The 25,462-nt window shown below is 39.8% G+C and overlaps 1 non-coding gene across 1 annotated transcript; it reads right to left on the bottom strand.

Moving 5' to 3' along the window:
- Positions 1 to 18,611: 18,611 nt before the first annotated feature.
- LOC141583286 (U6 spliceosomal RNA) lies at positions 18,612 to 18,718 on the bottom strand. Its single transcript, XR_012515965.1, has one exon. It is a non-coding gene; the product is annotated as a U6 spliceosomal RNA (small nuclear RNA).
- Between the last annotated feature and the right edge of the window lie 6,744 nt (positions 18,719 to 25,462).

The raw sequence follows: 25,462 nt of genomic DNA, 5'->3' as shown, positions 1-25,462 counted from the left end.
TCCAAAGGATTATAAATCATTCTACTACAAGGACATGTGCACACGAATGTTCATTGCAGCACTGTTTACAATAGCAAAGACCTGGAACCAACCCAACTGCCCAACGATGATAGACTGGATAGGGAAAATGTGGTACATATACACCATGGAATATTACGCAGCCATCAAAAAGGATGAGTTCACGTCCTTTGTAGGGACATGGATGAACCTGGAAACCATCATTTCAGCAAACTGACACAAGAGCAGAAAATCAAACACCGTATATTCTCACTCATAGGCGGGTGCTGAACAATGAGAACACAAGGACACAGGGAGGGGAGCACTACACACCGGGGTCCGTTGGGGGGTAATGGGGGAGGGGCGGGGGGTGGGGAAGTGAGAAGAGATAGCATGGGGAGAAATGACAGATACAGGTGAGGGGACGGAAGGCAGCAAACCACACTGCCATGTGTGTACCTATGCAACAATCTTGCATGTTCATCACATGTACCACGAAACCTAAAATGCAATAAAATAAAATAAAATAAAAATAAAAATAAAAATAAATAAATAAATAAATGACTCATGTAAAACAAACAAACAAAAAAAAGATTAAAAGACCTTCACACTACATTCAAAAGGCAGTGTGTCACATCAAATTATGGCTGAAATAGGGGTAGAAATAATTTAATGATCAAATATTAAAGTGTTGAAATAAAAGATACAAATAAAAAAATATATATATATGCAGCTGGATACTGTGGCTTACACCTGTAATCCCAGCAGCATGTAATGTTCAGTGTTCTATGTAGTACTGCACTTCTACATGTGGCTAGGGCGCAGTGGCTCACACCTATAATCCTAGCTGCTGAGGTGCATGGATCAGCAGGTCAGAAGTTAGAGACCAGTGTGGCCAGCATAGGGAAACTTCATCTCTACTAAAAATAAAAAAAAATTAGCCAGGAATGGTGGTGTGCACCTGTAATCCCAGCTACTCAAAAGGTTTAGGTAGGAGAATCATGTGAACCAGTAGGTGGAGGTTGCTGTGAGCTGAGATCATGCCATTGCACTCCAACCTGGGCGACAGACTGTGTGAGACTCTGTTTCAAAATAAACGTGTGAGTGTGTGTGTGTGTGTGTGTGTGTGTATAGTATATAGTATATAGGTGTATATATATGTGTGTGTGTGTGTGTATTTATATGTACATGTGTGTAATACACACAGATGTATATAGTATGTTGTGAAGAATTTTCCCTATGTTGTCTGATGCTGGTTCTAGTGATCCTCCAGAAAATCACCATTACATCTGTGGTGTAAACACATCATACAAAAGAAGCTTTTAATTCAAAATATTAATAATAAATAAGATACGACTTATAGAGTTTTTCTTAGAAATCATAAGATTAAGGAAGATCCAAGATGGCTGAATAGGAACATCTTCAGAATGTAGTTCCAGGCAAGAACAGTGCAGAGAGTGAGTGCTCACTACATTTCCAAAGAAGTATTCAGTGCCAACAGACAAGGAGATTCCTGAGCATAAAAGCGTCATAAGTTTTCATTTCAGCAGTTTCAGCCAGGGATGCATCAGGACAAAGAAACTCAAAAAAGTTTGGGTGGCCATTTCAACTGGTGCCTGGAATGCCTGGGAGACAGAGCTGTCCATTCAACTGAAAGGGAGGGGGCTGAGACAGCAAACCAGGTGATGTGATCTGGCTTGACGGGTACCACACCCACGAGACAAGAAATCTGAAACACTCTGGATTAAGAGTTTCACAACAAGCGAAGCTGGAACTGGGATGGCCTAACTCCGTGGGGGGAAGGGCATCCCCCAATACCAAGGAAGTCTGCCACTACCGATGCAGACTACTTTGTGCCAGGCAGGGCATCCATGAAAAAAGGCAGCAGCATGGCAGGAACTTATAAATAAGGCTGACCTTCCTAGGACAGAGCACCTGGGAAAACAGCAGGTTATGAGTTCAGCTGCAGCAGAGTTAATTATACCAGCCCAGCAGCTCTGCACGAAACAGCAGAACTCCCAGCACAGCACTTGAGCTCTTATAAGGGACAGAATGTCTCCTCAAGCAATACTCTGAGCCCCATATACACAAAAAGACACCTCATAAAGGAAAGCTCAGGCCAACATCTGGTGGGTACCATTCTGGTATGAGGATAGCGGAGGCAGAAACTGGCAGCAACCCTTGCTGTTCTGCAGCCCTACGGGTGATCTCCAGGTGAGTGGGATCTTGACAGCACCTCCAGTGATCCTGCAGCAGAGGGGCCTGTTAGTAGGAAAACTAAGTGGAAAGAAATAGCTTTCCACTTATAATCTATAAAAAGGGCATCCATTTAGAGACCCCACCTGAAAGTCACCAAGTACAAAGACCACAGGTAGATAAAGCCACTAAGATGGGAAGAAACCAGCGCAAAAGGGAAGAAAGCACCAAAAACCAGAAGACTTCTTCTCATTCAAGGGATCATAACTCCTCACCAGCTAAGGATCAAAGATAGATGGGGAATGAATCTGATGATTTGACAGAAATCGGCTTCAGAAGGTGGGTAATAACAAACTTCTCAGAGCTAAAAGAACACGTGCTAACCCAATGTAAAGAAACTAAGAACCTAGAAAAAAGGTTAGATGATATACTGATTAGAATAAATAGATTAGAGAAGAATAGAAACGACTTGATGGAGCTGAAAAACACAGCACGACAACTTCATGAAGCATACAAAAGTTTCAAAAGCAAAACTGACCAAGCAGAATAAAAAATATCAGAGATTGAAAATCAATGCAATGAAGTAAAATAAGAAGGCAAGAATAGAGAGAAAAGAGTGAAAAGAAATGGACAAAGCCTCCAAGAAATATGGGATTATGTGAAAAGACCTAATCTACATTTGATAGGCGTACCTCAATGTACAGAAAGAATGAATGCAAGCTGGAAAACACTCTTCAGGATATTATCCAGGAGAACTTCCCCAACCCAGCAAGGCAGGCCACTATTCAAGTCCAGGAAGTATGGAGAACACCACAAAGATATACCTCAAGAAGAGCAACCCCAAGACACATAATCGTCAGATTCACCAGGGTTGAAATGAAGGAAAAAATGCTAAGGGCAGCAAAAGAGAAAGTCAGGTTATCCACAAAGGGAATCCCACCAGACTCACAGTGGATCTCTCCACACAAACCCTACAAGCCAGAAGAGAGTGGGGGCCAATATTCAACATCTTTAGAGAAAAGAACTGTTAACCTAGAATTTGATATCCAGCCAAACTAAGTTTCACATTCGAAGGAGAAAGAAAATCCTTTATGGACAAGCAATTACTGAGAGATTTTCTCACCACCAGGCCTGCCTTATGAGAGCTCCTGAAAGGAGCACTAATCAAGGAAAGGAACAATCAGTAACAGCCACTCCAAAAATGGACCAAATGGTAAAGACCATCGACACAATGAAGACAATGTGTCAACTAAAGGACAAAACAGCCTGCTAGCATCAAAATGGCAGTATCCAATTCACACATGACAAAATTATCCTTAAATGTAAGTGGACTAAATGACTCAATTAAAAGACATAGACCATCTGATTGTATAAAATGTCAAAACCCATCAGTGTGCTGTATTCATCACTTGTGCAAGGACATATGTAGGCTAAAAATAAAGGGATGCAGAAAGACGTGACAAGCAAATTGAGAGCAAATAAAAAGCAGGAGCTGCAATCCTAGTCTCTGATAAAATGGACTTTAAAACAACAAAGATCAAAAGACACAAAGAAGGGCATTACATAAAGGTAAAAGGATCAATGCAACAAGAAGAGCTAAGGATCCTAAATATTTATGCAGTCAATACAGGAGCACCAGGGTAACACCGAGGTACATAAAGGAAGTCCTTAATGACCTACAAAGACACTTAGACTCCCACATAATAATAGTGGGAGACTTTAACACTCCATTGTCACTGTTAGACATATCATTGAGACAGAAAATTAAGAAGGAGGTCCAGGACTTGAATTCAGATCTGGACCAAGCAGATCTAATAGACATCTACAGAAATATCCAACCCAAATCCATAGAATATACATTCTGATCAGCACCACACAGCACCTACTCTAAAACTGACCACATAATTTGAAATAAATCACTCCTAAGCAAATCAAAACAAAGGAAATCATAACAAACAATCTCTCAGATTATATGCAATCAAATTAGAACTCGGAATTAAGAAACTAACTCAGAACTGCAGAACTTCATGAAAATAGAACAACTGGCTCCTAAATGTTGACTGGATAAACAATGAAATGAAGGCAGAAATAAAGATGTTCTTTGAAACAAATGAGAACAAAGACACAACGTGCCAGAATCTCCGGGACACTTTTAAAGCAGTGTCGAGAAGGCAATTTATAGTAATAAATGCCAACTAGAGAAGCAAGGAGAGATCGAAAATTGACATTCTATCATAAAAATAGAAAGAGCTAGAGGAGAAAGGTCAAAAAAATCTCAAAAGCTAGCAGAAGACAAGAATTAACTAAGATCAGAACAGAACTGAAGGAGACAGAGACACAAAAAGCCCTTCATAAAATCAATAAGTCCTGGAGCAGATTTTTTGAAGAGACCAACAAAATAGACAGAGCCCTAGCCAGATTAATAAAAAAGAAAAGGGAGAAGAATGAAATAGATGCAATAGAAAACGATAAACGGGATATCATCACTGACTCCACAGAAATACAAACTACAATCAGAGATTACTACAAATAACTCTATGCATATAAACCAGTAAATCTGGACGAAATGAATAAATTCCTTGACACTTGTGCTCTACGAAGACAAAACCAGGAGGAAGTTGAAACCCTGAGTAGATCAATAACAAGGGCTGAAGTAGAGGCAGGAATCAATAGCCTACCAACCAAAAAAAGGCCAGGTCCAGAGGGTTCACAGATGAATTCTACCAGAAATACAAAAAGAAGCTGGTTTCATTCCTTCTGAAACTATCAATCAATACGAAGAGAGAGAATCCTCCCTAACTCATTTTGTGAGACCAACATCATCCTGATACCAAAACCGGGCAGAGACTCAACTAAAAAAGAAAACTTCAGCCCAATCTCCATGATGAATATAGATGAAAAAATCTTCAATAAAATACTGGCAAACTGACTGCAACAGCACATCTAGAAGCTTATCTGTCACGAACAAGTAGGCTTCACCCCAGGAATGCAAGGCTGGTTGAACATATGCAAATCCATAAATGTATTCCATCACATAAAGGAACCAAAGTCAAAAATCACGATTATCTCAATAGATGCAGAGAAGGTCTTTGATAAAATTCAACAGCCCTTCATGCTAAAAACTCTCAATAAACTAGGTACTGACGGAATTTATCATAAAATGATAAAAGTTATGTATGACAAGCCTACAGCTTGTTCAGTTCAATATCATACTGAACGGGCAAAAGCCGGAAGAATTCCTTTGAAATCAGGCACTGGACAAGGATGCCCTCTCTCACCACTCCTATTCAACATATTATTGGATGTTCTAGCCAGAGCAATCAGCCAAGAAAAATAAATACAGGGTAATCGATTATGAAATAAGGAATTCATAGTGTCTCTATTTGCAGATGACATGATTGTATATTTAGAAGACCATCGTCTCAGTCCAAAATCTTCTGAAACTGATAAGCAACTTCAGCAAACTCTCAGGATACAAAATAATTGTGTAGAAGTCACAGGCATTCCTATTAACCAACAGACAAACAGAGAGCCAAATTAAGAGTAAACTCCCATTCACAACTGCTACAAAGAGAATAAAATATCAAGGAATACAACTAAGGATGTAAAGGACCTCTTCAAGGAGAACTACAAACCACTGCTCAATAAAATAACAGAGGACACAAACAGATGGAGAAATATTCCATGCTCAGGATTAGGAAGAATCAGTATCATGAAAATGGCCATACTGCCCAAAGTAATTATAGATTCAATGCTATCCCCATCAAGCTACCAATGAACTTCTTCACAGAACTGAAAAAAAAGCACTTTATACTTCATATAGAATCACAAGAGATCCTACATAGCCAAGACAATTCTAAGCAGAAAGAACAAAGCCAGGGACATCACATTGCCAGACTTCAAACTATAACACAAGGCTATAGTAATCAAAACAGCACGGTACTGGTACCAAAACAGAGACATAGACCAATGGAACAGAACAGAGACCCCAGAAGAAACACCACACATCTACAACCATCTGATCTTTGACAAATCTGGCAAAACAACCAATGAGGAAAGGACTCCACGTTTAATAAATGGTGTCGGAAAAACTGGCTAGCAATATGCTGAAAGCAGAAACTGGACCCCTACCTGTCACCTTACACTAAAGTTAACTCTACATGGATCAAAGATTTAAACATTAAACCTAACACCATAAAAACTCTGGAAGAAAATGTAGGCAAAACCATACAGGACATAGGCATAGGCATGGACTTCCTAACTAAAACACCAAAAGCAATAGCAATAAAAGCCAAGATAGACAAATGTGATCTAATTAACCTCCGCAGCTTCTGTACAGCAAAAGAGATCACCATTAGAGCAAATCAGCAACCAAGAGAATGAGAAAAAATGTTTGCGATCTACCCATCTGACAAAGGGCTAATATCCAGAATCTACAAGGAACTAAAATAGATATACAAGAAAAAAACAAACAACCGCATGTAAAAGTGGGAAAAGAATATGAATAGACACTTCTCAAAAGAAGACATATATGAGGCCAACAAACATATGAAAAAATGCTCATCATCAGTGGTCATTTCAGAAGTGCAAACTAAAACCACATTGAGATATCATCTCATGTCAGTTAGAATGGCGATCATCAAAAAATCTAGACACAACAGACGCTGGAGAGAATGTGGACAAATAGGAACACTCTTACACAGTTGGGGGAGTGTAAATTAGTTCAACCAATGTTGAAGGCAGTCTGGCGATTTCTCAAGGATCTAGAAATAGAAATTCCATTTTACCCAGCAATCCCATTATTGGGTATATACCTAAAGAACTATAAATTGTTCTACTATAAAGACACATGCACACATATGTTCATTGCAGTTCTGTTTACAACAGCAAAGACCTGGAACCAACCCAAATCCCCATCAATGATGCACTGGACAAAGAAAATATGGTACATATACACCATGGAATAGTAAGCAGCCATAAAAAATGATGAGTTCATGTCCTTCATAGGAACTTAGATGAATCTGGAAACCATCATTCTCAGGAAACTGACACAAGAACAGACAGCCAAACACCACATGTTCTCACTCATAGGTGGGTGTGGAACAATGAGAACACGTGAACTCAGGGAGAAAAGCGTCACACACTGGGGGCAGTTGTAGGGTTTAGGAGAGGGACAGTGGAGGGTGGGATGGGAATGGAGGGTGCGGAAGGATAACATGAGGAGAAATGCCAGATACACTATGCACTTAAAGTAAAATTTAAAAAAAATCTTAAAAAATGATGAGAATAGAATCACCAGTTGGTTTCATTGTCCTTAAATATTTTCTCAATTTCGGGTGAAAGTATTTGATAAATGGGTCTTTAAAACTATATTATTGTGCTGTGAGAACTTTGAGAGACTGTTGTCACAGTAACGAGGAATGTCACTATCCACAGTCATTTTTCCCTTATCCCACTAAAATTAAAACATATGAGGACATGGCTTGAAAGGATAGCAAACACTGGCATTTGTTTTGATTATCTCTCAAAATCTAAACAGAAAAGCTACTTCTCTTATCAATCAATCAAATATTATTAATAAAATATATTTGACTTAGTTGATGATATGGAATATCAATTTCAGTGAACTAGCTGCTTTTCATTGTTGATGGGTTGAGTGTTCCCCTTAAATAACACATTTCTATTGGGTGATACTAATTATTGTAGATAATGTTTTTAAAATAAAATTATTACAGCCATTAGTTCTCTCTCTTCTCCTCCCCCCCCCAACACTGGTCTCCTCCATTTTCTTCTGTCTCTTCTTCCTTTTTCCTTCTGCCTTCTTTCTCGAATTCTTTTGCTTATCTATCATTCATTCATTTAATCTATATTTACTAGCACTTAAAGCTTCTTTAGAAGCTTCCATACTTCTGCCAAGATGGCAGAATAGGAACTGCTCTGGAGCACAGTTCCCAGTGAGAACAATGCAGAAGGCAAGTGACCTCGGCATTTCCAATCGAAGTACCAGGTTCACCTCAATAGAACTGCTTGAACAGTGAGCATAGCCTAAGGGGGGCAAAGTGAGGCAGGGTGGAGCACTGACTCACCTGGGAAGTGCAACTGGCTGGAGGATGTCCCTCCTACCCAACAGAGGCCATTGGGGAACTTCTAAAGCCACTCCTGCACTTAGTTCAGATACTGCACTTCTCCCATGGTCTTTATATCCCGCACCAGGAGATTTTAGCTGGGCCAACAAGCGCTGTGGCTGACCAGTATGAATCTAAGAGGCCACTTCAGCCAGTGCCATGAGTTTTCAGCACAAATCTCAGTGGCCATTTTGGCTGGCATCTGGAACGCCTGCAAGACAGAGCCTCCCACTCCCCAGAAAAAAAGGGGAGCTGAAGGCAGGGAGCCAAGTGACCTTGAGTGGCAGGTGTCCCACAACAAAGACCAGCCAACTGAAGCACACTGGCATGACAGTTTTACAGTCAGCAGAACAGTTTGAGCTCAACCCGCGATGATGGAGCTCAGTGAGGGGAAGGGCATCCGTCAATGCCAAGGCAGTTCTAACCTTACCTGTGTAAACAAAAGCAAAGTTTACACAGCATCTGGACTGAGCCCACAGCAGCTCAGCAGTGCCTCTACAGGCAGATTGCGACTAGGCTCCCTCCTTGCTGAGCAGGACACCTCTGACACAAAAAGGCAGCAGCACATGAGAGACTTATAAATAAACCCCACCTTCCAGGGACAGAGCACCTGGGAAAGGGGTAGCTGTGACTTATGCTGCAGCAGACTTAAACGTCCCTACCCAGCAGCTTTCAACAGAGCAATGAAGCTCCCAGCACACTTGAGCTCAGATAAGGGAGAGACTGACTCCTCAAGTGGCTCACTGACCCCAATATATCCAAAAGGATACCTCATAGAGGAGAGCTCTGGCTGATATCTGGTGTTTACCCTTCTGGGATGAAGCTACCAGAGAAAGGAACAGGCAGCAATCCTCGCTATTCTGCAGCCCCACAGATGATTCCCAGGCAAACATAATCTCCAGTGGACCTCAAGTAGTCCTATAGCAGAGAGGCCTGTTAGAAGAAAAACTAAAAAAAAAAAAAAAAAAAAAAAAAAAAAAAACAGAAAGAGAGAGAAAGACATAGCTTCAACATCAACAGAAAGAATGTCCACTCAGAGATCCCATCCAAAAGTCACCAACTTCAAAGACCAAACGTAGAAAAATCCACAAAGTTTGGAATAAAAAAATACACAAAAAATGAAATCGCCACAGACCAGAACGACTCTCCTCCTCCAAGGGATCACAACTCCTTACCAGCAAGGGAACAAAACTGGATAGAGAATGAATTTGATGAATTGACAGAAGCAGGCTTCAGAAGATGTGTAATAACAAACTTCTCTGAGATAAAGGAACATGTTCTAACCTAATGCAAAGAAGCTAAAAACCTTGAAAAAAGGTTAGATGAAATGCTAACTAGAATAATCAGCTTAGAGAAGAACATAAATGACTTCACGGAGCTGAAAAACACAGCACAAGAACATTGGGAGAAGTGCCTCATGTAGGTGATGGGGGGATGCAGGCAGCAAACCACCATGACATGTGCTTACCTATGCATCAATCCTGCAAGATCTGCACATGCACTTCAGAACTTAATTACAAAAAAAAAAAAAAAAAAAAAAATCCTGACCATGGGAAGGGAAATCAGGAAAAGTGAAGAGAAATAGATCACGATCCCCAAGGATTCTCCTTTACTTTCAGGGAAGCAACGGTGTACAATAATAAAAATGAGGATTATCTGTCCCCAACTAGGAGCCTTCCTCTCTGGAAGCTTTCCTGAGAGCCAATTTCAACATTGGGTACTAATTCCCTGAGTCTAATCTTATAAAGAAAGTCTTTCTAATCCTATGTTGGAAAGACATGGAAGAACAAGGGGCATAATTAATAAAATTTGAACTGGAATTTATTTCCTAATGAAGTTTTAAAAACAAACAATTTCAAGGTAACTAGAGCTTTGTTTTACTGAGCTCTTCTAAGCATTATAATATGTTACAAGATAGTGAGTCATCAAATTAGAATGAATAATTTAGTTCCTCTGACTTAAGTGCTTCAGAATATAGGAGAATGAATACATTTAATATTTATAGTCTTCACCTCTGAGATATGTGTAATCTTTACAAATATGAGTAACATACTAAAAATATTATATAGAGAAATGTTACAGTACACAAATGCAAAATTAAAAGTGACATAGAAGATAAATACTATGAATCCTTGCCTAAATATATATTTTCTTCAAATTAGAATACTTTTAAAGTGTGTTCTATAATCTCCTGTTAAATTGAAACATTTGATGACAATCCATGTATATGAATATCATCAGTTCATTGTGAAAAAAAAAAAATGAGAGAAAAGAAAACCAAAAACTGGCAAATGAAAAATCTTACAACTACTGGATCTATTCTGTGTATTTTTATGTGTTGTGGGTGATGTTTATAAATAAAAAAGCTCTCTAATTGGCCTTAAAATAATGAATGTTTAAATAAATTATTTTTTTCAGAAAAATTAAAACTCACCTTTTGCTTCACATGACTTTAGTAATATTTGAGAAATAAAGACAGTTTTAAAGTTTATTGGTAAAATAAAGACATTAGCTCTAAATTAGGCAGGTCAGATATTAGGTTTGTAAAATGCTTTAAAGTAATAAACTGCTTTTTTTGACTTTTAAAATTTGTTCAACTTACCTGCTTTGGAGTCACTAGATTCTCGGTAAGTTCTGGGAACATGTGGAGTTAGCCATGCTCCTTGGCTATGCTTTAAAAAGTCAGATTTTACATGCACTTGTGTCTGGTGTCCTAGGCTTCATACTTAGTACAAAATTAAAATCACTTACCTGCCAGGTGTTTCACCAAAAAAAAAAAAAATTGCTAAGAGCTAACAGAGTAACATGTAATTGAAACTAATGAAAAACTTTTACGTGGAAGCTTTGTGGAAAAAGTGAAATGTGTTTTCAGTAAAACATTATAAGGCATTAGAATGTAAATTTTTGCTTAGTTCGGAAGGTTAAAAATTGTTTTGACTTAAATAGAATGAAGCTAAAGGTTTGAGCAAGTTGTGGAAGGTTTGTGAACTAGTCATCTTGTAAAAGAAAAACCGTGTGAACACACTGGCTAAATTTAAAGGAGTATTGTTCAGTTTTTCCATAAATTGAACATTGGAATAAAAACACAACAGGGTTTTCTTAGAGCACTAATTTTGTTTAATACAAGTTTGTAAAAGGTTATCAAAAGCTTATAAGAATTTCAACTTATAGTCAAACTGATGAAGACTGGATGAATTCATCTTTAAGGTTTTATTAAAAATTTGAGTTGACATTAACAGTACACTAATGCAAGAGAGAAATTTGGCTTTCTTTCTTGAATATGATTTTAACATAATATTAAAGAATAAAAAAGATTTCTGTCTCTCCTCAAACAAATTACAGGAAAAAGAAGGGAAAGACACACATTGCTTGAAAAACTGAGTCTTCTATCAATGAGTAAAGGCTTTTGCCTTTAAACATTTTTTGAGTTACCATTTTGGTTAAATGAATGACTTACTGTGACCTGGCATTCCATTTTATATCAAGTGTTTTAGGCCTTTAGTATATTTATATCAATATTAATATATTTGATACACTTTCCCAAATCCAATTTTATCTTCAAAATTAAGTCTTTTTGACTTCTTAATTTGGAATGCAAAAGAGGGCACTGAAAAATCCAAAAGAGAAATATATGGAATTACTTGACATATTTTTACATAAGGAGCACTGTCAAAATAAGAAATATTTTACCTTTTTCAGATTATATTGTAATCAATATTGATATATGTTTGAAAATTGTATGAAATTCCTAAAATTCCAATAGGTCAAAAGATATGCTATCAATTATATTGTTTCCATGATAAACTGTAGACCACAGAAATGTACAAATTTTCTTTTCAGTCATGTAACTATAAGTATTTAACAACGTTTTCACACTTAACTGCTTAATACTAATGCAGTTTCTGAAAACTTCACAAGCACAAAATGTCCTAGAATATGGTGTCTTTAGGAGGTTCCTGAAATAATGGAAAGTCAATGAAAAAGAGCTCTTGAATACAGATTTCTGGAAACTTTAGAATCACATCATTTCTCAAATAATCCCAAATACTTAAGGACTGTGTAAGATTTCCTGGAATTTTAATGAAAAGACTTTTTTGTTTTTAAAACTCCTACCCAAATAGAAGAAAAATTAATTCAATACCAAGAAAACAATTTGTCAGACTGTCATTCTTAATCAGCTGTCATTCTAAATTGTTTATATATACAGTTTGAATGAACTCCATGATCTAAGTCAAGTTACCTATGACAACCCATCAGTAACAACTACTATGAACGTAAATTGGAGAAACAACTGATATTTAAATGGATATAAGTTCAAAGTTAAGCATGGACTCATGGAGAACCAAGACAGCTGCCTTGTCCTTCCTGGGTCCATACTTAAAGTTCCTCTTAAAGGAGAACTAGAAACCATTGCTCAAAGAAATAAGAGAGGTCACAAACAAATTTTTAAAATCCATCATCATGGATACGAAGAATCAATATTATAAAAATGGCCACATAGTCAAATTAATTTACAGATTCAATGTTATTCCCATCAAGCTACCATTGTCTTTCTTAAAAGAATTGGCTAAAACTACCTTCAATTTCATATGGGATGAAAAAAGAGCCTGCATAGCCAAGCAAAAAGAATAACGCAGGAAACATCACACTACCAGACTTCAAACTACATTATCAGCTTACAGTAACCAAAACAGCATGGTACTGGAACCAAAACAGATATATGGACCAATGGAATAGAATAGAGGCCTCAAAAATAATGCCACACATCTACAACCATCTGATCTTTGACATACAAGACCAAATAAATAAATAAATAAATAAATAAATAAATAAATAGATAGATAGATAGATAAATCGAAAATAAACCAATGGGGAATAGATTCCCTATTTAATAAATGGTGTTGGGAAAACTGGCTAGCCATTTGCCGAAAACTGAAACTGGACCCCTTAATTACACCTTACACAAAAATTAACACAAGATGGATTAAAGCCTAAAACAGAAGACCCAAAATTATAAAAACCCTAGAAAAAAACCCTAGGCAATACCATACAGAACATAGGCATGTGCAAAGACTTTATGACTAAAACACCAAAAGCAATGGCAACAAATGTCAAAATTGACAAATGAGATCTAATTAAACTAAAAAGCTTCTGCACAGAAAACTAAAATGAAACAAAACACATCTATCATCAGAGTGAATGGGTAACCCACAGAATGGGAGAAAATGTTTGCAATCAATCCATCTGACAAAGGGCTAATATGCAGAATCTATAAAGAACTTAAGTTTACCAGAATAAAACCAACTCCATCAAAAGGTAGGCAAAGAATATAAACAGACACTCCTCTAAAGAAGACATTTATGAAGCCAACAAACACATAATGAAAAGCTCATCATCACTTGTCATTTCAGAAAAACAATTATTGGAAAAGTCAGAAAACAACAGATGCTGGAGAGGATGTAGAGATATGGGAAATCTTTTCCACTGTTGGTGGGAGTGTAAATTAGTTCAACCATTGTGGAAGACAGTGTGGTGATTCCTCAACGATCTAGAAATAGAAATGCCATTGGACCCAGCAATCCCACTACTGGGTATATGCTCAAAGGATTATAAATCATTCTACAACAAAGACATATACACACATATTTTCACTGCAGCATTGTTCACAAGAGCAAAAACTTGGAACCAACCCAAATGCCCATCAATAATAAACTGGATAAAGAAAGTGTCACACATATACAGCAACAGCCATGAAAAAGAATGAGTTCATGTCCTTCTCAGGGACATGGATGAAGCTAGAAACCATCATTCTCAGCAAACTGACACAAGAACAGAAAACCAAACACCACATATTCTCACTCATAAGTGGGAGTTGAACAATGAGAGTACATGGACACAGGGAGGGGAACATCACACTCCGGAGCTTGTCGGGGTTGGGCCTAAGGGAGAAATAGCATTAGGAGAAATACCTAAGGTAGATCATGGGTTGATGGGTGCAACAAGCCCCCACGGTATGTGTATACCTATGTAACAAACATGCATGTTCCGCACATGTACCACAGAATTTAAAGCATAATAATAAGAAGAATAAGAAATCTACTTTTAATTATAAAGCTCTTAAAGAAAATCCTTTTGAATCTCTTACTACCACATCATAGCTGGGACAAACTGCTGATATTTTCAAAGTAACAAACATCAAACCAGAAAGAACTAGATTTAGGAACCAAACTCAGGTTGCTGTAGGGAACAGGGCAGAATGTTAGGATTGAAAGGTCACCACTGCTCCTTCAGTCTGGCCTTGGCTGGCAACCTTGGCTGACAAAAGATGGCCTAATGTGGACAGAAACTCTTAGGCTAAAAAAAAAAAAAAAAAAAAAAAAGGAATTTCTGCTCACTAGAAAATACATACGTGGCAGCTACAAAGTCTTAGCCAATTCAGATGACTTGCTTCCCAAAATTTGGAATATTCCCTTGGATTTGACCAAGTCAGAAAGATATGGTCATACTTGATGGAAGAAAAGTGAAATAACAACAAAATCTAAAACATAAATAAATAAAAAAAGTTAAGCAAAATTAAAAAATGCACAATAAATATGATTACTGAGTGTTATAATATTAAGGAGAAATTAAAACCAAGTGGTTGGTAATCTTAACTTTTAGTCATTAAGGAAAAATTTTAAGACAAATCTCTAATTTAGCCACTTACCTGGAAATAAGGCTCAGGCTGATGACTGTTCTCTACCATCTTAGAAGTAGGAAAAAATTCACACTCACCTTTCCTGTCAGAAGCAAGCTGAGACTCAAGAAAGGAAGTGCCTGCTCTCCACCATCATGGAAGCAGAAAAACCTGTCTTCCTTACCGGAAATGAGAAAAACTTCACAAAAGGAGCTGTAAAGCAAAATCAACCTTAGCTCTGAACCAAATTTTGGGAGATCTGGGACTCTCCAGGGGGCAGAAGCTCCCAAACCTCAGCAAATTATCTATCCTATTGGTTTGAACAATAAGGATAGCCCAGGTTGGTATCAAGCAATAATAACATTTATCAAAGGTCAGGGCCACATTTGTAATGTTTCTCTCTCTCTCTCTCTCTCTCTCTCTCTCTCTCTCTCTCTCTCTCTCTCTCTCTTTTGAGGCCGAGTCTTTCTCTGTTGCCAGGCCTCAGACTGGAGTGCAGTTGCGAGATCTCTGCTCACTACAACCTCTGCCTCCTGGGTTTAAGCAATTCTCTGGCCTGAGCATCCCAGGTAGCTGGGACTACAGGCGCATGCCTCCACGCCCAGCTAATTTTTTTTTTTTTGTTGTTGTTGTTATTTTTAGTAGGGACGGAGTTTCACCATGTTGACCAGGATTGTCTTGACTTCTTGACCTCAAGATCCATCCGCCTTGGCCTCCTGAAGTGCTGGGATTACAGGCTTGAGCCACCGTGCCAGGCCCATGTCCTTCTCTTTTTATCTTTATTCGTTTAGCCTGTTTTGTCAGAAACTAGGATTGCAACACCTGCTTTTTTCTATTTCCCATTTACTTGAAGGATTTTTCTCCATTCATTTTGAGCCTATGTGTAGGAGTTCATGTGAGATTGGTCTCTTAAAGACAGCATACTCAAATGAGTCTTGGCTCTTTATTCATCTTGCTGCCCTATGTCTTTCAGTTGAAGCATTTAGCCCAATTGGTTAGCACTGATATATATGGATTAGATCCTGACATCACGCTCCTAATTGATAATTTCGCAGACTTGTGTATGTGGTTGGTTTTTTAGCATCACTGATCTGTGTAATTCAGTGCATTTTTTGTAGTGGCTGGTGATGATCTTTTCTTTCCATATTAATTTCTACTTTTAGGAGCTCTTGTAAGGTAGATCTTTTGATAATGAATTCCCTCAGCATTTGCTTGCCTGAAAATGATCTTATTTCTCCTTCACTTATGACAGTTTTGCTGGCCTTGAAATTCTGGGTTGAAATTTTTTCTTTAAAAGTTGAATATCTCTTCTGGCTTGTAGGGTTTCAGCTGAGCAGTCCACTGTTAGTCTGAAGGGATTCCTTTTGTAGGTGACCTTGTCTTTCTCCCTAGCTGCCTTTGACAACTTTTATTTCATTTTGACCTCAGAGAACCTGATGATTATGTGTCTTAGGGGTGTTCTTCCCGTGGCATATCTGAGGTTCTCCGGATTTCCTGAATTTGAATGTTGTTCTGTCATGCTAGGTTTGGGAAATTCTCATGAATGATATTCTGAAATATGTTTTCCAATTTGGTTCCATTTTTGTCATCTCTTTCAGGTACATTAATAAGGCATACATTTTGCCTTTTTACATAATCCTTTATTTCTCAAATATTTTGTTCATTTATTTTCATTCTTTTCCCCCATTCTTGCCTCTTTTCTTTCAGAAAGCCAGTTTTCAAGCTCTGAGACTCTTACCTTTGCTTGGTCTATTCTACTAGGTGGTCTTGCACATGAGATGGTGCTGGTCTGACCTCAGCACTCCTTAGTCTGCTTGCCTCTCCCAGGACCCCAGCCTGGCTACACCTGCTTACAGGGCACCCTTGGGTGCCCACACACATTACAAGAATTTTTATAATGCAATCACACACAATTACCATGTGGCTGCATTATAAAAATTCATGTAGTGTGCTTTTCAGCTCTATCACATCAGTTTATTCTTTTTTAAAAAATTGTACTTCAGGTTATAGGTATATGCAGATCATGCAGAATTGTTGCATAGGTACACTCACGGCAATGTGGTATCCTGCCTCCATCCCGTCACCTACATCTGGCATTTCTCTTCATGTAATCCTTCCTTGACCTCCCCACCCCTTGGTGTCCCCCTGTTGGCCACCCCCAAAAAGACCCAAGTGTGTGATGCTCCCCTCCCTGTGTCCATATATTCTCATTATTCATCACCCGCCTATCAGTGAGAACATGCAGTGTTTGATTTTCTGTTCTTCTGTCAGTTTGCTAAGGATGATGGTTTCCAGATTCATCCATGTCCCTACAAAAGACACAAACTCATCGTTTTTTGTGGCTGCATAGTATTCCATGGTGTATGTATGTCACATTTTCCTTTTCCAGTCTATTGTCGCTGGACATTTGGGTTGTTTTCAGGTCTTTGCCATTGTAAACAGTGCCACTGTGAACATACGTGTGCATGTGTCTTTATAATAGAATGATTTATAATCCTTTGGGTATATACGCAGTAATGGGATTGCTGGGTCAAATGGAATTACTATGTCCAGGCCCTTGAGCAAGTGTTACACTGCCTTCCACAATGGTTCAACTAGTTTACACTCCTAGCAACAGTGTAAAAGTGTTCCTATTTCTCCACATGCTCTCTGGTATCTGTTGTCTCCAGATTTTTTAATGGTCACCATTCTAACTGGCATGAGGTGATATCTCAATGTGGTTTTGATTTCTCTAATAACCAGTGATGATGAGTATTTTTTCATATGTTTCTTGGCCTCATATATATCTTCTTTTCAAAAGTGTCTGTTCATATCATTTCCCTAATTTGAATGGGTTTGCTTGCTTTTTTTCTTGCAAATCTGTTTTACTTCTTTGTAGATTCTGGATATCAGCCATTGGTCAGATGGGTAGATTGCAAAAATTGTTTCCCATCCTGTTGGTTGGAGGTTCACTCTAATGATTGTTTCTTTTGCTGTACAGAAGCTCTGGAGTTTAATAAGGTCCCATTTGTCTATTTTCGTTTTTGTTGCCAATACTTTCGGTGTTTTAGTCATGAAGTACTTGCCTATACGTATGTCCTGAATGGCTTTGCCTGGGTTTTTTCTCTAGATTTCTTATGGCATTAGGTCTTATGTCTAGGTCTTTAATCCATCTGGAGGTAATTCTACTGTAAGGTGTCAGGAAGAGGTCCAGTCTCTGCTTTCTTCACACTGGTAGCCAGTTTTCCCAACGCCAATTATTTAACAGGAAATCCTTTCCCCATTGCTTGTGTTTGTCAGGTTTGTCAAAGATGAGATGGTTGTAGATGTGTGGCATTGCCACCAGGACCTCTGTTCTGTTCCATTGGTCTATGTCTCTGTTTTGGTACCAGTACCATGCTGTTTTGATTACTGTAGCCTTGTAGTATAGTTTGCAATCAGGTAGCATGATGCCTCTTGCTTTGTTCTTTTTGCTTAGCATTGTCTTGGCTATGCAGAGTCTCTTTTGCTTCCATATGAAGTTTAAGGTGGGTTTTTCCAGTTTTGTGAATAAGTTCATTGGTAGCTTGATGGGGACAGCAGTGAATATATAAATCACTTTGGGCAGTATGGCCATTTTCACAATATTGATTCTTCCTAAAAATATGAAATGCTTCATGAATTTGCATGTCATCCTTAAGCAGGAGCCATGCTAATCTTGCCTGTATCATTCCCATTTTAATATATGTGCTGCCATAGCAAGCACTGGTAAGGTTCTTTATACCGGCTCTATTGCCTGTTAGCTCCTGCGATGTTTCACAATGACTTTTGGCTTCCTTGCATTGGATGATGACATACTTCTTTCACTCAGTGAACTTTGTTTCTGCCCACATTCTGAATTCTACTTGTATCATTAAAGACATGTCAGCCTCTGATCAGTTCTGAAAACTTGAACAGGCTGAACAGTTGATGTAATCATCTGGAGGAAAGAAGGCATGCTGACTTTTTGAGTTTCAGTGTTCTTGCACTGATTCTTCCTCATCTCTATGATCTTATTCACCTTCAACCTTAGAGGTTGCTGACCTTTGCACAGGATATTTTTCTTTTATGATATTTGATGATCTTTTTGGTTTGATTGTGGTGTAAGGCAGATGCAGTCAGCTGGCTTTGGTTTTGGAGGATTTTAGGGGGCCAATATTCATCTCCCAATTCCTAGACTGTGTTCTTTAACTCTGGGAAATTTATATTGGGTTTCAACTTTGTTTTCTGGCTCCTCAAAGTTTGGATTCTACTGCACTGAAGGCTGCAAAGTGTGGCAGCTGTGGCAGAGTGCTAGCAGATGCAGAAGTGCCTGCCTCCCTGTTGGCATTCACCCAATGGTGGAAGTGGTGGAGGCAAGACCACTTTGTGGGAGCCAGGGGACCCCTGCTGTGTGTGCTGTTGCACTGGAGGTGCAGGCTGGGGTGCTGGCCTGTGCAGGTTTGGGTGCCTTCTCTGTGACCCCCTAAGCAGCAGCAGTCACTCAACGCATATTAGGGTCTCTTTTTTGTGCACAACATTAGCACAAGGGCAAGTTGTTGGCAGAGTTGGTTCTATTGGTTCTGTGCCTACCATGGCTATCTCTTCAATGGGAGTTCAGGTGGGTTGAAGTGTGTGCTACAGTCCCATGTGCTGGTAGGGCAAGTACAGCAAAATCCACTCATGTAAACACACAGCAGCAAAGCGATGTAGGAAGTTTGTGTATAAAGAGCTGCAGTATGGAGAGGCAATATAGAGGCTGGTGCATGCCTGAAGGGTCCACGTTGCTGCATCTCTTCACTGCTCAGGCATGGTCCACTGGCACAGAAACAAAGGTGTGGGCAGCTGAGAGTGCCCTTTAGGCAGGTGTGGCCAGGCTGGGGCCCTGGGAGAGGCAAGCAGACTAAGGAGTGCTGAGGTCAGACCAGCTTCATCTCATGTGCTAGAATGCCCAGCAGAGATCAGGTCTCAGAGAACTCTCTGAAAAGTAAGGCCCCAGCACAGCACAGCTGCTCTACAAAAACGTGGCCAGACTTCTTTTTTAAGCAAGTCTCCTTTTATTAAGAGGGAAACTCGCACACCTTATCTCTGCTGGGCAATCTTCACATGAGATGTGGCTGATCTGACCTCCACACTCCTAAAGTGCTAGGATAAAGTGTCTCATAAGACCAAGTAGAGCCTAGAGAGATAGCTGTGCCTGCCCTCTGAGCTTCACATCAGCTGGCTTCCTGCTCCATCACTTTGCTTGTCTCCTGGGGGCTCTACCCCAGAGAGATGTGAGTTAGCCATCACTTAGTGTAATCACCCCAGGATGGAGGGTCTGTGCTGTGGGCGCAAGCCAGGGTTCCCTGTCTGGTGATAAGCCATGGGGGGGGGTATGTGGTATCCACAAGAGATGGATTGCCTTGTTCCTTGGGTCAACTGCAGCTTGTTAGAGTTATCAATATGGCACTTATGGTTTTTGCTTTCTTGATATTCTGAAGGTAACAAGGGCAGATCCAATGCAGAGGCAGTGGCAGAGAGGATTTCAGTCGATCTGTGAAGCTCTGTCCAAGGAATTGCCAAGTTGCTACTGGCTTGATGGCTTCAGTGGGGCCTGGATAAAGATCCAAGCTGGGAGGACCTGCTCATCGAGGAGATATGGAAACCAGCACCCATGTAACGGTTCAGCCACTTTCCCATAAGGCTGCTGTGGTATACTGGGGGTCCACTTCAGTCCCGAATTGCCTCATATCTTCCAGTGCCTCAAGGTATCACTAGCGAAGCCTGCAAAAATGCAGAGATAATAGCCTCCCTCTTCCTCTTGGACCTCTGTACCACTGAGGTACAATCCTGTTGCCAATCTGGACACAACTATGGGAGGTGGCTGGAGACAAGTTCAGAAGTCTTGTCTAGTCAGGAGGAACAAGAACAGAGACTTGCTTTAAAAAAAGTCTGGCCATGTTTCTGTAGAGCAGCTGTGCTGTGCTGGGGGTTCACTTCAGCCCCTGGTTGCCTCAGACACTATGAAGTCCCAAGGTTGAAATGGCTGAGTCACCTAAACAGCAAAGATGACAGTGTGGTCTTCCCCTTGGAAGCTCTGACTCAGAGAGGCCTGAATCATCTGTCAGCCAGAGAACAGCAGTGAAGGCAGCCTGAAACCCTGTTGAAAGGCTTTACCCAGTGATTAGAAATGTGTTTGGGGACTGACTTAAACAAGGGTCTGGCCATGTTTTTGCGAGGTGGCTCTGCTGTGCTGAGCTACCACTTACACCCCTGGTCAGCTTGGGTTCTACAAAGCCCTCAGGCCAGAACCTAGTCATCCAAACAGCAAAGTTGATGGCCCGCCCCTCTCTGTGGGAGCTCTGTCTAAGGAATGTTTCAAATCTCAATTGGCCAGAGAACACCTGTGAGGGTAGCAGTAAGCCCCAGGTGGGACGTCCTGTTCAGTAAGAAGGAACAGGATCAGGAGCCTGCTTTCAGAAGCAGTCTGGCCATGATTTCGTAAAGCAGCTGTGCTGTGCTGTGGGAACTCTTCTGCCCCTGGTGGGTTTGTACTCTCCAATGCCCTTAGCTGGAATAATTAAGTTCCTCCAACAGGAAAGATGACAGCCTGCCCTGTCTTTTCTCTCACAGTTTATCTTGTGTGATGGAGCTGAAATTTTAGGCTGTTAATTTTTACAATAAGCATTACAGTTGTTCAAAAAGAATCTTGCTGTTCTCTTTCAGTTTAGATGTATGAGAATTCATTGTCTCCTGTAAATAAACCTGTTCAGGTTTTGTTCTCTGAAAAGAAGTCTTTTTCTGCTATCTGGCTTTGGTCACATTCATTTAGACCAGTAGCCAGTCTACAATGACATGATTGAATTTCCATTTCCAGTGTTTCCTAGTTGTGTCTTACATTCTCCAATTCAGAACTGACCATTTTATTCTTCGTTGTCAAAATGCTAAGCTGTCCACTGTCCTTAAATACCATCTTTGTTCATTCTTCTTTATCCAATTTTATAGGTTTTAGAATATTAGCATTTTTTCCTTTCACACTTTCAATGTCCTCCAAAAATTTCTTTGCCCTTAGTGGGTTCTGCTGTTTAATTGTGTCTAGTTCCAGTCTAAGCACGGCAATTTTCCCCCACAACATGCTAATTTCATGCAAGAGATCTTTTTTTTTTTTTATGGCTAAGAGAACTCTAAGTCAACAAAAGAACACTTTAGTTAGCATACAATAGAATAACATATCATAATTTCCTCTGAATTTAAACCATAACATGTTATTTGTATAATGAAAGAATTCCCATGGTGAATATGTAACTGAAAAAAAGTTGGACAAAACTTCAAACCAGTGTAAATTCCAGAAAGTTTCAATATTGATTTAAACACCATGAAAAATAAATCACTAGAGGATTTTAAAGAATTTCGGAGTTGGAAAAGCCTTTCTCTGAATTACAAAATAGCCATAGGCATAAAATATAAGATTAATACGTTTGACTACGTTTTAAAAATTGGATTTACACTCTAATATCTATTCTATAAACCACACCATTGTAAGAACCTTAGGTATGCATACATTTGGAAAGAAGCAATTCCTCAAAGTTTTTAAGTCTCTTTTTCTGAAGAAAGCTTTATCAATATATGACTTTTCTAATACTGTTATAGTCAGTCATAAGAATTACATTTATTCATAACTGTTAAATCTAAGTATTGTATCCTTCTATATTTACACATCTGCATCTAAGCATTGTGCTTCTACATACAACTCTGAACTCATTTACGATCAGGATTCTTAGAGAAATAAGGAAATCTATGTGGCTGGGTACTGTGGCTCACACATGTAATCCCAGCACAGTGTAATGTTCAGTGTTGTATGTAGCACTGAACTTCTACATGTGGCCGTGTGCAGTGGCTCACACCTATAATCCCAGCTCCTGAAGCAGGTGGATTACGAGGAAAGAAGTTCAAGACAAGTGTGGCCAACATAGGGAAACCTCATCTCTACTAAAAATTTAAAAATTAGCCAAGTATAGTGCTGTGCACCTGTAATCCCAGCTACTCAAAAGGTTTAGGTAGGAGAAACACGTGAACCAGGAGGTCGAGGTTGCCACCGATTCAACTGAAAGGGAGGGGGCTGAGACAGGAAACTAGACGATCTGGCTTGATGGGTACCACCCCCACAAGACAAGAAATCTGAAACACTCTGTATTAGGAGTTTCACCATAAGTGCAGCTTGACCCGGGATGGTCCAGCTCAGTGGGGGGAAGGGCGTCCCCCCACTACTAAGGCAGTCTGCCACTACCAATACAGTTCATGCAGTAGATGGGCAGAGCCTGTGGCAGCTCAGCATTACCTCTGCTAACAGACTGTGACTAGACTACTCTGTGCTGGACAGGGCATCTATGAAGAAATGCAGCAGCACGACAGGAACTTATAAATAAAGCTGACCTTTCTAGGACAGAGCACCTGGGAAAACAGGAGGTTATGAGTTCAGCTGCAGTAGACTTAAATGTATCAGCCCAGCACCTCTGCAAAAAACAACAGAACTCCCAGCACAGCACGTGAGCTCTTATAAGGGACAGACTGTCTCCTCAAGCAACTCTCTGAGCCCCATATACCCAAAAAGACACCTCATAAAGGAAAGCTCAGGCCAACATCTGGTGGGTACCCTTCTGGGATGAGGACAGTAGAGGGAGAAACCAGCAGCAACCCTGGCTGTTCTGCAGCCCCTGCAGGCGATCCCGAGGTGAGTGAGATCTGGAGTGGATCCCCAGTGGTTCTGCAGCAGAGGGGCCTGACTGTTAGAAGGAAAACTAAGAAGCAGAAATAAATAGCTTCAACATCAACAAAAAGGATGTCCACTTAGAGACCCCACCTGAAAGTCACCAACTACAAAGACCACAGGTAAATAAAGCCACTAAGAGGGGAAGAAACCAGCATAAAAAAGAAGAAAACACTAAAAACCAGAAGGCCTCTCCTCCTCCAAGGGATTATAACTCCTCACCAGCTAGGGATCAAAGATAGGTGGAGAATGAATCTGATGAACTGACAGGAACAGGTTTCAGAAAGTGGGTAAAAACAAACTTCTCAGAGCTAAAAGAACATGTGCTGACCCAATGCAAAAAAATTAAGAACTTAGATGAAAGGTTAGATGAGATGCTGACTAGAATAAACAGCTTAGAGAAGAATAGAAATGACTTGATGGAGCTGAAAAACAGCACAACAACTTCATGAAGCATCAAGTCTTAATAGCTGAATGGACCAAGCAGAAGAAAGAATATATGAGATTGAAGATCAACGCAATGAAATAAAATGAGAAGGCAAGAATAGGGTGAAAAGAAATGAACAAAGCCTCCAAGAAATATGGAATTCTGTGAAAAGACGTAATCTACGTTTGATAAGCATACGTGAATGTGACAGAGAGAATGAATGCAAGTTGGAAAACACTCTTCAGGATATTATCCAGGAGAACTTCCCCAACCTAGTGAGGCAGGCCACCATTGAAGTCCAGAAAGTACAGAGAACACCACAAAGATATACCTAAAGAAGAGCAACCTCAAGGCACATAATCATCAGATTCACCAGTGTTAAAATGAAGGAAAAAAATGCTAAGGGCAACAAGAGACAAAGGGAAGCCCACCAGACTCACAGCATATATCTCCACACAAACTCTACAAGTGAGAAGAGAGTGGGGGCCAATAGTCAGCATCTTTAGAGAAAAGAACTGTCAACCTAGAATATGATATCCAGCCAAATTAAGCTTCACATTCGAAGGATAAAGAAAATCCTTTATGAACAAGCAACTACTGAGAGATTTTCTCACCACCAGGCCTGCCTTACAAGAGCTCCTGTAAGAAGCACTAATCAAGGAAAGGAACAATCAGTAACAGCCACTCCAAAAATGTACCAATTGGTAAAGACCATAGATACAATGAAGAAAATTTGTCAACTAAAGGACAAAACAGGCAGCTAGCATCAAAATGGCAGTATCAAATTCACACATAACAGTATTAAACTTAAATGTAAATGGACTAAATGCCCCTATCAAAATCACAGACTGCCAAATTGGATAAAAAGTCAAAAGCGGCCCTGTGTGGTGGCTCAAGCCTGCAATCCCAGCACTTTGGGATGCCAAGGTGGGTGGATCACGAGGTCAAGAGATCGAGACCATCCTGGTCAACATGGTGAAACCCTGTCTCTACTAAAAATACAAACAATTAGCTGGGCATGGTGGCGCACGCCTGTAATCCCAGCTACTCAGGAGGCTGAGGCAGGAGAATTGCCTGAACTCAGGAGGTGGAGGTTGCGGTGAGCCGAGATCGCGCCATTGCACTCCAACCTGGGTAACAAGAGTGAGACTCCATCTCAAAAAAAAAAAAAAAAAAAAAATCAAAACCCATCTGTGTGTTGTATTTGGGAAGCCCATCTCATGTGCAAGGACATGTGTAGGCTAAAAATGAAGGGATGGAGGAAGACATATCAAGTAAATGGAGAGGAAAAAAAAAAAAATAAGCAGGAGCTGCAA

The sequence above is a fragment of the Saimiri boliviensis genome, assembly GCF_048565385.1.
Source record: "Saimiri boliviensis isolate mSaiBol1 chromosome 19 unlocalized genomic scaffold, mSaiBol1.pri SUPER_19_unloc_2, whole genome shotgun sequence".
In the NCBI taxonomy this organism is placed as follows: Eukaryota; Metazoa; Chordata; class Mammalia; order Primates; family Cebidae; genus Saimiri; species Saimiri boliviensis.
This window is presented reverse-complemented; position numbering and strand designations above follow the sequence as displayed.